Source organism: Pyrus communis, chromosome 5, assembly GCF_041283825.1.
Source record: "Pyrus communis isolate YQ-2024b chromosome 5, ASM4128382v1, whole genome shotgun sequence".
Lineage (NCBI taxonomy): Eukaryota > Viridiplantae > Streptophyta > Magnoliopsida > Rosales > Rosaceae > Pyrus > Pyrus communis.
In genome coordinates, this window is record NC_142569.1 from 9,925,253 (window position 1) to 9,939,935 (window position 14,683).

The following is a 14,683-nucleotide window of genomic DNA, read 5'->3' on the forward strand; positions in this document are numbered from 1 at the left end:
AATTTACGACTTGCAAGTGACTCTTCTAGTTTGATATCTTGCTTTGCTTATTGTTCTTTTTCGCCTCCATGGACGCTCGAAAAACTATATTTCTAGTATATTTCTAGGAGGGAATGTAGTTGCTGGCAAATTAGCCAATTAGGGCTTCTCTCGTCTTCACTTGTTTGGCACGTTGCTTTCCTATAGATATTCTTTCTTATCTACGTTTGATCTCTTGGGCATGCCAGCTACAAGTTTGTCTCCCCTTCTTGAAGTGTGATTTTCCTTTTTACCTAATCATTTTGGATTTTCTTTTTGCAGCTTGTCTTGCAGATTCTTACCTTTTGTGTTTTATTTTAGAGGGGTTTGGTCCTACGTCCCCCGTCTTCTTTTTCTTGTATTTTCTTTTTCAACATGATAAGATTTATATCATTCTCTTTTCCTGTATTTTGTAAGATTTATATCCCTCTCTTTTTCTATATTTTGTTTTTCTTATTTTACGTATGGTCGTGCCACAACTAGATTTAACTTCTTTTTTCATTTTTAATAAAATTTTCTTATACCGCTAAAGTTCTTCAATATATATATACATATATATATATATATATATATGATTGTAAATTTGAATTTCCTCCTGAGCTTGTCTATTTTGGACTCTTTAAAATGTAATGGGAATGTATGTTCCAGATAGTCCACCTCATATGTATTGTCCACTTCATGCTTAAACAAATTGGTACAATTGGTTCTAATCTTGTTCGCAGCAGCAATCATGTATATTTTTAAATTGATGCATAATATAATATTCATTGCAATTCGCAAGAAATGTAACCTCAAATTTTTTACACTTGGCGTGCACGTAAAGAACATAACGTTGTTCTTCTACCCACATACACTGGGGCCAATTTGAGTGGTGCATGCTTAGTCTAGTTTAGCAAAAAGTGTGATTGGACTTATGGATACAATCATACAAGTAATTTCGTTCCTTGACAATTAACGATAATTTGATTAATATTTTGTTCTTAGTTTTTTAGTTTTATTTTTTTGTACTTGAGATATGAGGAAATATGTAATGGATTGAGGGATGAAAAGAGTGAGAGGAGAGAGTTGAATAACAGAGAACGAATGAAAACAAAATCTTGAAAGTTAATATAACTTTAACATAAGTTTTGGTTTTTTAGTTTTAGTTTGTCTATTATCCTTGCACATTTTCGACATTTCTCCCATTATCCTTCCTTCAATATTCTTCTATATCCCTCATGTCTTCCATGAATTTCCCCTCTATTTCTAACACAAAAATAACAACTAAAAACTATAGATTAATGATATAGCTATGAAACATGTCCTTAATTATCAGATTTTCTGTCCTTTAATTTCTTTAAAGAAACTGTTTTCTCCTGTCCAAGATTTCCTCTTTTATTTTGCGCTAATTAACTTTTCCAATACTCTTTATATATGAGAAAATATCTCACGGCTTCATTTATTAAAAACAGTGAGCAATAGAGAAGTATCTTCTTAGCTAGCCACCAATCTGGGGCCCTCCTCCACCCAAATCTTGAAAGACTTATTATATTATTAACACTCCACATACTGTTGAATACATTTAATATATATATTTTTTATAATACCGTTACACCTTATACTCTCAACATACACCTTATATTTTTTATATACCCTACATTTTCAACATACATTCCACACTCTTCTCATCTTAAGTGCAAATACATAAAGTCATCCAAGGCGCCTTTGATGTGAAGCTGAAGGTTGGTGTGATGCCAGAATTTTTCTAATTTATTTATTAGAGTGATTCCAATACACCTTTGGTATGATGTCAAAGGCCGGAGTTGATAACTATATATGTACTGTTAGTTAAGTTGGTTAAGATTCTGTGGTGTAAGATTGTGACAAGTGTCAATATCTTAAGAGTCTTATGTTAGCTTAATAACTAAGCAATATAGTTAGATATATACACAATGTAATCTGTGTTAGAAAGTAATGTGAAAGATAGTAAATACATTTCTTCTTCCTCTCTGTGTACATGCTTTCTCCCTCTCTGTTTACATGGTATCATTCGCCTGAAAAGCTTCGGCTTGAAGGTTTCTCGATCTTGTTCTTCTGCTTCCGCTCACTATTCTGCATAACCGATCTGGTTTTCTTCTTTTCGGGATCTTGGTTCTTCTCTGTGTCTCCGACTGGGTGCATCTTTTTCTTTGCACACCAAGTGTTTGTTCGAATTCCCCTGAGAAAATTTTCATCTGGGTTTCTTTCTTCTTCGTCTGCGATGGTGACTTCGACTCAACTGCAGATTCTTCAATCTCCTATCACCTCTCTTATCTCCACGATTTCTTCTTCTGTGACTGTCAAACTCAATGATTCCAATTATCTCACTTGGAATTTTTAGATTGAATTGTCGCTTGAAGGCCATGGCCTTATGGGTTTTGTGGATGGATCTCATCCGTGTCCTGCTCAATTTACTCTGCCTGTTTCTGAAGGTTCATTTCATCCTTCAAGTGATGTTTCTTCTTCGACTGAAAGTGACGACTTCAAGATCTGGAAAATGCACGATCGGGCATTGATGCAATTACTTACTGCTACTCTATCTCCTTCAGCAGTCTCTTGTGCAATTGGCAGTTCCAGCGCTCGTGACTTATGGCAGCGTCTTAAAGACCAATTTTCCATTGTCACTCGAGCTACGATCTTTCAGATGAAATCTGAATTACAAAACATCAAGAAAGGTACTGATTCGATTTCGATCTATTTGCAACGTATTAAAGAAGCTCGTGATTATCTGTTTGCTGCTGGGGTTCAGTTTGATGATGATGACATTGTGATTTTGACTTTGAATGGTCTCTCCTCTGAATATAATACTTTGAGATCAATTGTTCGAGGTCGTGAGAATGTTATCTCCATGAAAGATCTCAGGTCTCAGTTACTTGCTGAGGAAGCCATGGTTGAAAACATTCCGATCACACCTTTCTTGTCTGCCATGGTTGCTCGGAATAATGGCACTAGTTCCAAAGCTGAGGATCATTCGAATAATGCTTCTTATGGTGGTTCTTCTCAGTCTACATTATATTCTTCTGTTCCTTCTGGGTTTAAGCCATCCTATAGTAAGAACAAATACAAAGGGAAATTTCAGTATCATCCTCATTCTCGTTTTGGGAGCTCCAAGACCACTTATGGCCATTATAATGTGAATTCTGCTCCTGGTATTCTTGGTGCTTCTCCACCACAGCCACATGAATTTTCGAGCACTTCTTGTCAAATTTGTGGCAAGTTTGGACATCTCGCTCCTATTTGCAGATTTAGGAATGTTGATAATACAGTTTCTGAGGGTTGTCAAATATGTGGGAAGAAGAATCACAATGCCAAATTCTGTCATTTCAGGAACTCTAATTCTTCTCCTCCAGTTCCGACTGCAATGCATGTTTCTCTATCACAACATCATCAGTCCAGTGATTCTCTTCAACAAACTTGGCTCACTGACTCTGGAGCATCTTCCCATATGACAGCTGATTTGAGTAATCTGTCCTTGGCATCTCCATACCCTGCCAATGAAACAATTCAGACTGCGAGTGGGGCAGGTTTATCCATATCTCATATTGGTTCCTCCACTCTTCCTACTTTCTTAAAACCCTTACAACTCAAGTCTGTTCTTTGTGTTCCTGGCATATCTCAGAACCTTTTATCTGTGCATAAACTGTGCTTGGATAATCATTGTAGGCTAATATACGATGCTTCCTGTTTTTGGATCTAGGACAAAGTCACAGGGAAGATTCTCTTTCAAGGCAAATGTAGTAATGGATTGTATCCCATACCACTTCCAGCACGCGTTCGACCTATTTCTTCTCAACCTCAAGCTGCCTATCTTGGCCGTCAAGTATCTTCTAGTCTCTGGCATAGTAGATTAGGTCACCCGTCTAATTCTGTGATCTCGTTAATGTTGAAGAAGTGTAATCTGTCTGTTTTACCTGATTCAGTGTCTGTGATGTGTCATACTTGTCTGGAAGGCAAATTCTGTAAATTGCCCTTTGTTAAGTCTGTGTCTAAGTCTCTGCACCCCTTTGAAGTCATTCACAGTAATGTATGAGGTCCTTCTCCTTGTACTTCCATAGATGGTTTTAGGTACTATGTGACATTCATTGATGAATGCACTAGACATTGTTGGTTGTTTCCCCTTCTTAATAAAAGTGATGTTTTCTCCACTTTTGTTGGGTTTTCTAATTTTGTTTTAAATCATTTCTCCACATCTATTAAATCATTACAGAGTGATGGTGGAGGGGAATATCTTAGTAAAGCATTTCAAAATTTTCTGTTGGACAAAGGCACCAAACATCAACTGTCCTGCCCTTACACACCCGAGCAAAATGGGTTAGCTGAAAGGAAGCACAGGCATATCATTGAAACAACTATAACACTTTTGCAAACAGCTTCTTTACCTCCAATTTTCTGGTCTTTTGCAGTCCAAACTGCTGTCTACCTTATAAATCGCATGCCCTCACCCACTCTTTATCACAAATCTCCTTTTGAATTGTTGTTTCATGAGATTCCTGATGTTAATCACCTTAGAATATTTGGTTGTTTAGTCTTTCCTTTACTCAAACCATATAATAGTACAAAGTTACAACCCAAGACAATCAAATGCATTTTTCTCGGATATGCTTCCAACTACAAAGGGTTTATTTGTTATGATCTTGTCCATACCAGGTTTTATATTTCCACACATGTTATTTTTGATGAGTTCGACTTTCCTTATCCCATCTTGTCTGTTCCCTGTCCTGCATCCATTAAATCCCCCTCTACATCTGTGAACTCATCTCCATTTATATTTGTTAATGGTGATAGTCATATTGTGTCCCTTCCCACATCTAGGTCACCTCTTATGCCTGAGAACATGTCATCACCATCTTCAAATCGACATAGTGGTTCTTTGCATTTCTTACAATCCATTACTGCATCCCCAGGACAACAAGTCTCTTCTTCATTCCCTCTGGCTCCTGAGGTTCCCAATGAGTCCTGCTTTGAGATGGTCACTGCCCCTCATACTGAGATTTCTCATGCTACTGGTGTTGCTATCCAATCTGAATTTCAACCTGACAGATTGCAACCACTTCTCCCTATTCCTCTTATGAACACTCATTCTATGCAGACAAGAGCAAAAAGTGGTATTTCGAAGAAGAAGGCTTTTCTTTCTGTAGTTCATGATGCTGCATCTGCTGATTTATCTCAAATAGAACCTGCCACCTACAAGTCTGCTCTCAAGTCCCCTTTATGGTTATCTGCTATGAATGAAGAGTTGGCTGCTCTTCAAACACAGCATACTTGGTCTTTGGTCCCATTACCTCATAACAAGAATCTGGTAGGTTGCAAGTGGGTCTTCAAGATTAAGAAACATGCTGGCTCTATTTCTCGGTACAAAGCAAGGCTCGTTGCTAAAGGTTTCAACCAAGAAGAGGGTATTGACTATGGAGAAACATTTAGCCCTGTTGTCAAGCCCACAACTGTGAGGTTGGTCTTAGCCCTGACAGCGCACTTTGGGTGGTCTTTGCGTCAACTCGATGTGAAGAATGCTTTTCTTCATGGCATTCTAAATGAGGAGGTGTATATGTCTCAACCACCAGGATTCAGTGACCCCTACAATCCTACCCATGTCTGTCGATTGCATAAGTCTTTGTATGGCTTGAAACAGGCCCTGAGAGCATGGAATGAGAGATTCACTGCTTTTCTTCCTTCTCTGGGGTTTCTTTCAACATATTCTGATCTGTCTTTGTTTGTCAAGCATGATGGACATTCTGTGGTTATTCTTCTTCTTTATGTTGACGATATTATACTCACAGGCAGTGATTCTGTTCATTTTGATGCAGTAATTCATGCTTTGACCAAGGAATTTGATATTAAAGATCTTGGCCCTCTTCACTACTTCCTTGGGATTCAAATTACACAGAATGCTTGTGGAATGTTTCTGTCTCAGTCTAAATATGTGTCAGATTTGCTGGCTAAAGCTGACATGGTTCATTCTAAACCATGCTCCACACCTTGCTTACCTTACAACAGGTTATTAAAAGATGATGGACATCCCTTTAATAATCCTTCTCTCTATCGTAGCATTGTGGGTGCGCTCCAATACCTCACTTTCACCAGGCCTGATATCTCCTTCTCGGTTCATCAGGTTTGTCAATTCATGCATTACCCTATGGACTCTCATTTTGCTGCTGTGAAGCGAATTATGAGATATTTAAAACGTACTGCAGAGCTTGGTATTCAGTTTAGCACAAGAGACTTGACACTTCATGCATTTAGTGACGCTTGGGCTGGGGACCCTAATGACAGGCGATCTACTACTGGTCTAGTTGTGTTTCTCGGGTCAAATCCCATTTCTTGGTCGTCTAAGAAACAAAATACAGTTTCTCGTTCCTCTACTGAAGCTGAATATCGAGCACTCTCCAGTACTTCTGCAGAAATTGATTGGATCAAACAGATTCTTCACTTCCTCAAGGTTGATACTCCTTCTCCAACAACCCTCTATTGTGACAATCTTTCTGCGATATCTCTTGCCTACAATCCTGTAATGCATCAGCGGACCAAACATATTAAGGTCGATGTCCACTTTGTCCATGAAAGGGTAGCCAAGAAGCTTCTGCAAGTCCATTTTGTTTCCTCCAATGAACAGTTTGCTGATATTCTTACGAAGGGATTGTCTACTCCTTTATATCAAACACACTGCTACAATCTCCGACTTGGCAAGCCCCCATCTGAGATTGAGGGAGGATGATAACTATATATGTACTGTTAGTTAAGTTGGTTAAGATTCTGTGGTGTAAGATTGTGACAAGTGTCAATATCTTAAGAGTCTTATGTTAGCTTAATAACTAAGCAATATAGTTAGATATATACACAATGTAATCTGTGTTAGAAAGTAATGTGAAAGATAGTAAATACATTTCTTCTTCCTCTCTGTGTACATGCTTTTCTCCCTCTCTGTTTACAGGAGTGAGTCAGGATCTCATATATCACTTAATATCTGGACGATGTGATGCCAACAATTGTTCGATCCAATTTTCATGTGCTTCTGTTCATATGCCTTGCACTCTCTGCATTTATATATACTGCAAGCTGTGGCATAAATAATCGTATTCACAAATGTTCTTTGTTCTGTAGGGGTTGCCCCTGTTATGCAGGATGCATTTTCTTGAAGAAGTATTACTTCTGCCAGCTCTTAGTAATGGCACTGAGAAAGTAGTAGGTGCTATTGCTTACTTATCGTCAAAAATAAATTCTTTTTTTTTCAATCAACAAGTTTGTAGTTTCATTGGTTAGAGTTTTGTTCTACAATGAAATGTAAGAGTGGTTTTAAGAGTTGAAGAAGATAAATAATCTTAAGATATACACACTAAAATAGATTTCGGGTGTATATAGAATTCTTTTTATTTCTTTTAAAACCTTATGAGGTTGAAATCATCATTCCATATTAAGGTATATAATTAATTTAATATTAAAATTTAATATGGGTGTATTCATCATTATATGGGGTGTTAATAATATATTAAGGTATATAATTCATTGATTTTATAGCTAGTTGGTGCGATACTCTCTATTGTGAGTTCCCTCACCAATCGTTATTTAAACTGCAAACTCAATCGCACCATGTTTTAGTGCTTAATTTGTTGCAGAAAGGGAGAGCCCACCCTCTTCCATGAATGCAACATCCCCCCATGTTTGCAACTCCCACTTGATTTTGCAATTCCATGTGCCTTTGCACATGTCTGTTTCCGGGCCATGTATGTTTGGTAGACTTATTAAATAGTTGTTCGTGTGTGTGTCTGGCTCACCATTGCATGTACCGACATTTTTTAACATGCATGTTGAGGGCGGTCTTAACAGTGGTACGTAACCCTTTTTAATCTTTGAGCTTAATGCTCTTTTAAGAACCAGTGCATGCTTAATTTAGTCTCCCATTAATTACATATCCTTAAAAGTAAACTATTCCCAAGAAGGCCGGCTCCCATTTTTTCTCGAAGCTTGTAGCGGGTCAATTAGGCATAGAAAGTCTCATCTTGGATTAGATTAATTACAAACTTAAGCACTAATCCCTCGAATAATAGATACAGATACAATGTTCTTATTTGGTTTCTAGCTACTTTATTAAGGCAGTTGGCAGTTTTTTCTGGTAAAGTCACTTGACCAAGAATTCCTTAATTATTTATGGGATATATTCTTATGACCAGAGTATACACTGAGTATCCATCCTATCTTAGTTTAGATATTTGATATTTAGAAAGACAATCGACAACCCGAAGACACATAAAGCTTCTACCATGATAGCACAAAGCTACCTTTAACAAAAAAAAAAAAAAAAAAAGCTTAAAATATCTGCCGCTTGGTTACAACTTTTGTTGTTATTAGTTCGTGTTGATTGCGTGGCATTGTCATTTTTTGTTTCCTCTCTTGGATGTGATCATTGGACATGACTTGCCATGGTTTTGGCTGTATGATCCCCTTCGCGTTAGGTTTAAATTTCTAAGCCCTAGATTTATAATCTGTGAGCTCGATTAAGTAGTTTAAAAAATTTACTTTTGGCCCCGAAAATCTGTTGCAATTCTGCAATCCCATGACCTTTTGGATCACAAAAAAGAATGTGCGTTATTACACTTCGTAATAGATCGCCACATGCACATGCATGCATGTTGCTACACGGCTTTCGGTTTTGTAATGAATATTATACATTAACAAAAAATTAAGGGCAAGAAGTATTAAGTTTAACAAAGTGATTATTGAATAGCGTGTTGAATATGATCCAAATCCCATACATACCTTGTTTTTCGGCTTTACCAGTTACACAAGTATATAGATGAAAACCTAATCTACCTTTAAAGTCGTATGGCTATATTATAAACTGGTTAACTTATTAATTGGGAGGATAAAGTAAGGGTTAATCAATGTACTTTTTGTCAAAATTTTATGTTTCACAAAATGATTATATGGTAAACTAGGTTTACTATTTTCGAGAGAGAGAGAGAGAAGAATAAAGCAAAGAGCTATGATATTTCACAAGTGAATTATGATTGGTACATTTCACAAATTGGGCTTAATTAGATACATAAAGGTAAATTAAGCTTGATTATTAATATTAAAAAAAGGATAAACCTAACTAGTTATATCGTATTGCAATTACACTTCCGAGTGTATTAGTTAGTTAAGTTGTCATGTGTGAGGTGAAATCTACACATTTTTTGAGAAAAAGTACGATATTTATTGATGATTAGAAAACTATACAACTTGAGGATATGGTGCATAATAGGCCTTGATGAAAATCTTGTTGGAAATTTCCACCCTATCGAAGGAAAATCTACCACACTTGATTGTATGTTAACAATCTCTCTTCCCCTATCCTCAGTATCATTTTATTAAATATAAATAAAATGATCTAGTAGACGAGACTACAAATTTTGAGGACATTGCATGGCTTTTCGTCTTAATTAGTTTGTATACCCTAATTTGTCAATAATTGAAAATGATCAACTTGGGATTACAAAAATGATCAAAGTTAACCATGTGGCACCATGTGCACACGTGGAAGATGATGTAGGGAGTGATGACACAAATGATCGACCACGGTCCTTTGCATGTGTAAAACCATATCTTAATTGAATAAGATAAGTACATATTCACACTGGTAGTATGGTAGCATGCAACATCATTGACCGTTGTGTACCCGTTAGCATCTATATGATTAGCTTCCAATTAATTTATTCCAATCTTCTTAATCATAACTAAGTTTACCTATGAATGATCATGAGCTGATTCGTCTAGAGTATTTAATCAGGGGGATTTTCTGTTTCATCCATGATTATTAATTAATTAATTAGCTTCCCATTCTTAACTTGATCATGTGCTTGATAATTCAGCCCTTGGCTTCCTTGTTTACTTGCATAATTCCCTCTATGTTATTGTTATTGGCTTACACCCGCAAGCAATGATTAATTCAAGAAGCTACAATTTTAATTAGAGTACTATAATTTTATAAGCATGTTATGTGAATTTCTACTTGTCGGGGGTCACGAGCCTAAAAAAAAGATTATATACCTACATAATTAATAAATATATAATCACAATTTTCCCCTCATACAAGCTAACCCAAAATGTAGGTTTCATATCCAGACCATCACCCATGTTATGTGCTCTGCAAGCCTGCAACTTATTAATTAAATTCAGACATCTTAAGATAGGTTGTTGTGTGGCCTCATTGTTATATTATGTGTGTGTAAAATCTTATAACATGATCGTGCATGCTCCACAATTTGCATGCTTATGGTGATTATGTTATATCGCTGCACATGAATCATTTATAAATATGTTGAAATGGTTCTCTTCTATATATCACGTTTTAAATTTTTAGAACCTTATTTTGTTTAGGTCTTCAAGATCATTTTGAATTGAGATTAATTTTACAAGTAAAATTTCCATGTTAAAATGGTTGAGAAAATAAAACAATGAGATTGGCATAGCGTCACTTTTCATCAATAAGTAGTATATATATTGATAAATGAGCAGAGAACAATTAAAGTAAAATAAAAACAATCATAAGTAAACAATAAAGACCCGATCCAATCAGCTATTGTATCATCAGAGGCAGTTTTCTACCTTCCTACTTTTCGTGCCCTTCCGTACTTTTTTATTTTGTGTTGTCACAATTAAGTTACATTAATATTTTATATTATTTTTTTTTATAGAGATAATAAGATAAAAAAGAATAGTAATATAAAATGTTGACGTAACATAACCGTGACTACACAAATAGAAGGACACGAAAAATGGGAGGGCAGAGAATCTGCCTCCCGTATCATGGTCGGCAACGGACACGTAACGCAACTGAAGAACGCTGAAGACCTGATGGTAATAGACGAAAAGATCATCTCCATCAAATCAATTAATCTGTAACGTGGAAACTATATGATATTCCACCTTTTGGAGGTTAGAGTCATCCATGACATTATGGAGATAAAAATAATGTTATTTCATATGTGGAAGAGCATGAAGGATATGGTTGTTAGCCCCATGATTGGAAAGTTGAGACCTGTTTATAAATAAATACATCTGTGTATGATGAAAGAAGGAATCTCTACCCGCAGTAACAGAAACTAAACAATAATAAGAAAACAATTTGCACTAAGTAATAACAATAAAATAAAACAACGAAATAAATTGGTAATGTTTTTTAACAAATAATATTATATACATTAAAGGGAAAGTGATAAGTTAAGTTTCACAATGGGCTGACAATAATGTGATTCAAATTTGGTTTTGTCGAGAATTGAACCTAAGATCTCTCACTTACAAATGAAGAAGAATATCATTAAATTATAGTACTAAGTGTCGATAAATTAATAAATTGGTGATTTTGGGGTAAAGGAACTTATTACCCGTTTGGTATTGGCTTTTGGATCCAGTTGAGTCCAATTATCAGATTACTTATTTTGATACTAATTTTGTCCTTTCATATAAATATTTTAATTTTTGTATCATTTATTTTAATTTTTTTTAATTAAATACCCAAACTAAAGTAATTTAAAAAATAGTTGTATCAAACTAATTTCAAATATTTGAAAAGAAAAAAAAGAAGCTAATTTCAAATATCTGCTTACTATACTGGTATAAAATGAAGATTTTCATAAAGGGAGCTAGATTAATAAAAATAAAAAAAAATAAAAAAAAAACCTGTGATACAGGTAGAAAATTTAATACATGTATATACAAGTAATATGTGAATGGAGGTATGAGACAAAAAAACTAACATCTATGGTAGAGGTAGCTAGATAAAAAAAAACATGTAACACAAGTAAATTATGCAAATATTCTCTGTGATGGAGGTAAGAAAAAAAAAAAAAAAATCTGTGGCAGCGGTAGACAAAAAAAAAACAAAAAACAAAATATCGTATGTTATGGGTAGATAATACCATGTTTAATTAGGAGCACCATGCTGATATACAACAAAAAGAAAAATAACAAAAAAAGTCCAAAAACACTGGAAAAGAAGAGATGATTGATGAGATAGATGATTATACGTGAGGAAAAAAAACACAAAGAAAGAGAAGATTTTATGGGAAAATAATTTGGATTAAGAAACAAATATGAATATCCAATTAAGAAAGAAAAACAAAGATGGAGATAGAGCTAGAATTAGAAAAGAAAAGGGGAGGGGGAGGACACGAAGAAAAAAAGTAAGGAAAATGATAAGGAGTTGATGTCGCTTAGTATTACGGTTTAGTGGTATTACTCTTTACTTGTAATTGAGAGGTCTTAGGTTCAATTTTCGCCAAAGGCGAATTTGAACTATATTATTGGTAGCCCATTGTGAGGCTTAGTCTATTATGAGGCTTAACCCATCATCTTCTTCCTTAGTGTAGATAATATCATTTCTTTGAAAAAAAAAATAAGGAGTTGATGAAAAGAGGTAGATAAGTACAGGAAATGGAGGAGAGTCCGATCCCAAAATCAGTTTGAGAAATTCTACAAAAGATTTAAAATTTCTACAATTAATTGAAAGGATAGTATTTATTAAGGAGGCTAATCCTAGAATTAGGGAATAATATTGATTTCTTTACTAGTTATTTAAGGATAAATTAGAAAGTAACAATAATTGGACTTGTTTCTATAGAGTGGACTATTCCTAATAAGGCTCACAAAAAATTGTACCTATATCTAGTTTACTCTTGTTTATTTGGAACAACTTCAGCTTTTTCAACCAAAAAAAAAAAAAATCCTTACAAAAAGTGATTTTTCTCACAACACAACAATGTCAAACTATGCCATCAATTTTTTTTTTTTTTTTGAGACAAAGAAATACTACTCATAAAGAAAATCTGCTTAATTTTTAATTGATTATTCCACTAAAAAAGATGATGAAAATTAAAGAGATTAGAAGCTATGAAGTTTTCTTAAATGAATAATTGAGGATAATGCTATGCACACTTCTTCATCCTCGTGTCGCTTTCCCATTGTTACAAGAGTGCAAACGATGTAACTTTTGTAAGTTATAAGTACATAGATTTTTTAAAATTCCAGAGTCAGGGCCAATAACACACTACAATCACATTAATATCATTCTAACTTAACAACCTACACAATTTAGGAAATGTTGAGTTAGATAATATCATAAAAGATCTCAGTGTTATTATTAATTAAAAAAAAATCATTCATTTAACTTAAGGTATTCATCTTCTTTGGGATGCTCCACGTAATATGTACTTATTTTGTTAACTTAAAGGGATTTTTTGAAATGGGTCCAAAGTAACTAAAAATTAAACTTATTTCAAAAGTCAAAAGTCACTAAAAATTAAATCTATTTCAAAAAATAATCTATAAAATTGAACATATTTCAAATTTTTCCTAACTTAAAATGTATGTCGGTAGTAATTATAGTGCTTGTGATTAATGATGAATTCATGTATCGGATGATCCACGTATAAAATCTTCAAAAAAAAATATCCGTCTTAGCATCTGACCACCGACTTTGGAGGTCAAAACTCCAAAGGCATCAAAGTCTTTTCGGCTTTTCTTCTTTTTTTAGGTAAAGTAAACAAGGCCGTTAAAGTCTATCCTGGAATTCGTAGTCATCTATTTCTTCATTGGTTTGATCTGGCGGCAGGTACTGATCCTGTTCGAGATTCATCACTTAGACTTGAAAATATGGATTAGGAAACCATATTTTTCGTTGAACATGTCCGACACAATTAAGGAATACAGATGGGAATCCCATTAAGGTTTACGTGTTCCGAATGTTTGTTCTTCAAAGTTAAAGATATGGGAAAAGAACCTAAATTTGATTGCGACCTGTGTAATTTTTTGTTAATTTTCATTCAGAGGTTTTTTTAATTAATAATTAAAGTTTTAACAATGCTACCTACCTGCCTACATTGAGTCATTGACTGAACATCTTATTACACTTCTTCTTAGCATTTTTAGATGAAGTTCAGAGTGAGTAATTAAGAAAAGTTTTAATATAATTAGCGTGTTTTTTGTGTAGATAATTTCGTTTTCATTTCGTTAGGTGCGAATTTTCTGTCTTGCACTCTTTCTCTTGCACATGCAATGATGTTCGGTTAGACTTACTGGAAACCTTAGTTTAATGTTTTACTAAAGGACATTGCTTTGCCTAAAAGAATACACTTTCAGATTACAACTTTTCCTAAGAGAATTACAAATTCATTAAATTAATGAAATTCCATGTCTCTTGCTCATCCCTTGATCAGCTTGACAAATTTTTTACGTGTCTGAAAATACTTAGCGTATAATATTCAGTTTTGCTTCTTAATAAGTCCACAATATAATTTATATATTACACTTTTGAAGTATGTTATAATAAGCGTGTTCTGGTAGAATACACTATTACATTACGATTTTTCAAAAGTAAAATACTTAATTCACTAAATTAATGAAACTACCATCTCTCTTTTTTGCTTCTTCTAACCTCTTGAGTACGTCATACTTTCACACAGGTAACGCATTAGATGACCCCATATAACAATTGTTTTGCGATTAGAAATATCATACTATAATAACTGTTTACAAGAAAATGGAGCTTGATCATATTATAATAACTGCTTACAGGAAGATGGGCTTACTTAAAATTGACCGGACCTAAAGGATGAGAGAGGCTCATGTTGGCCAACTCGTCAGCAACAAAATTTGTCTCACGATAGATATGTTG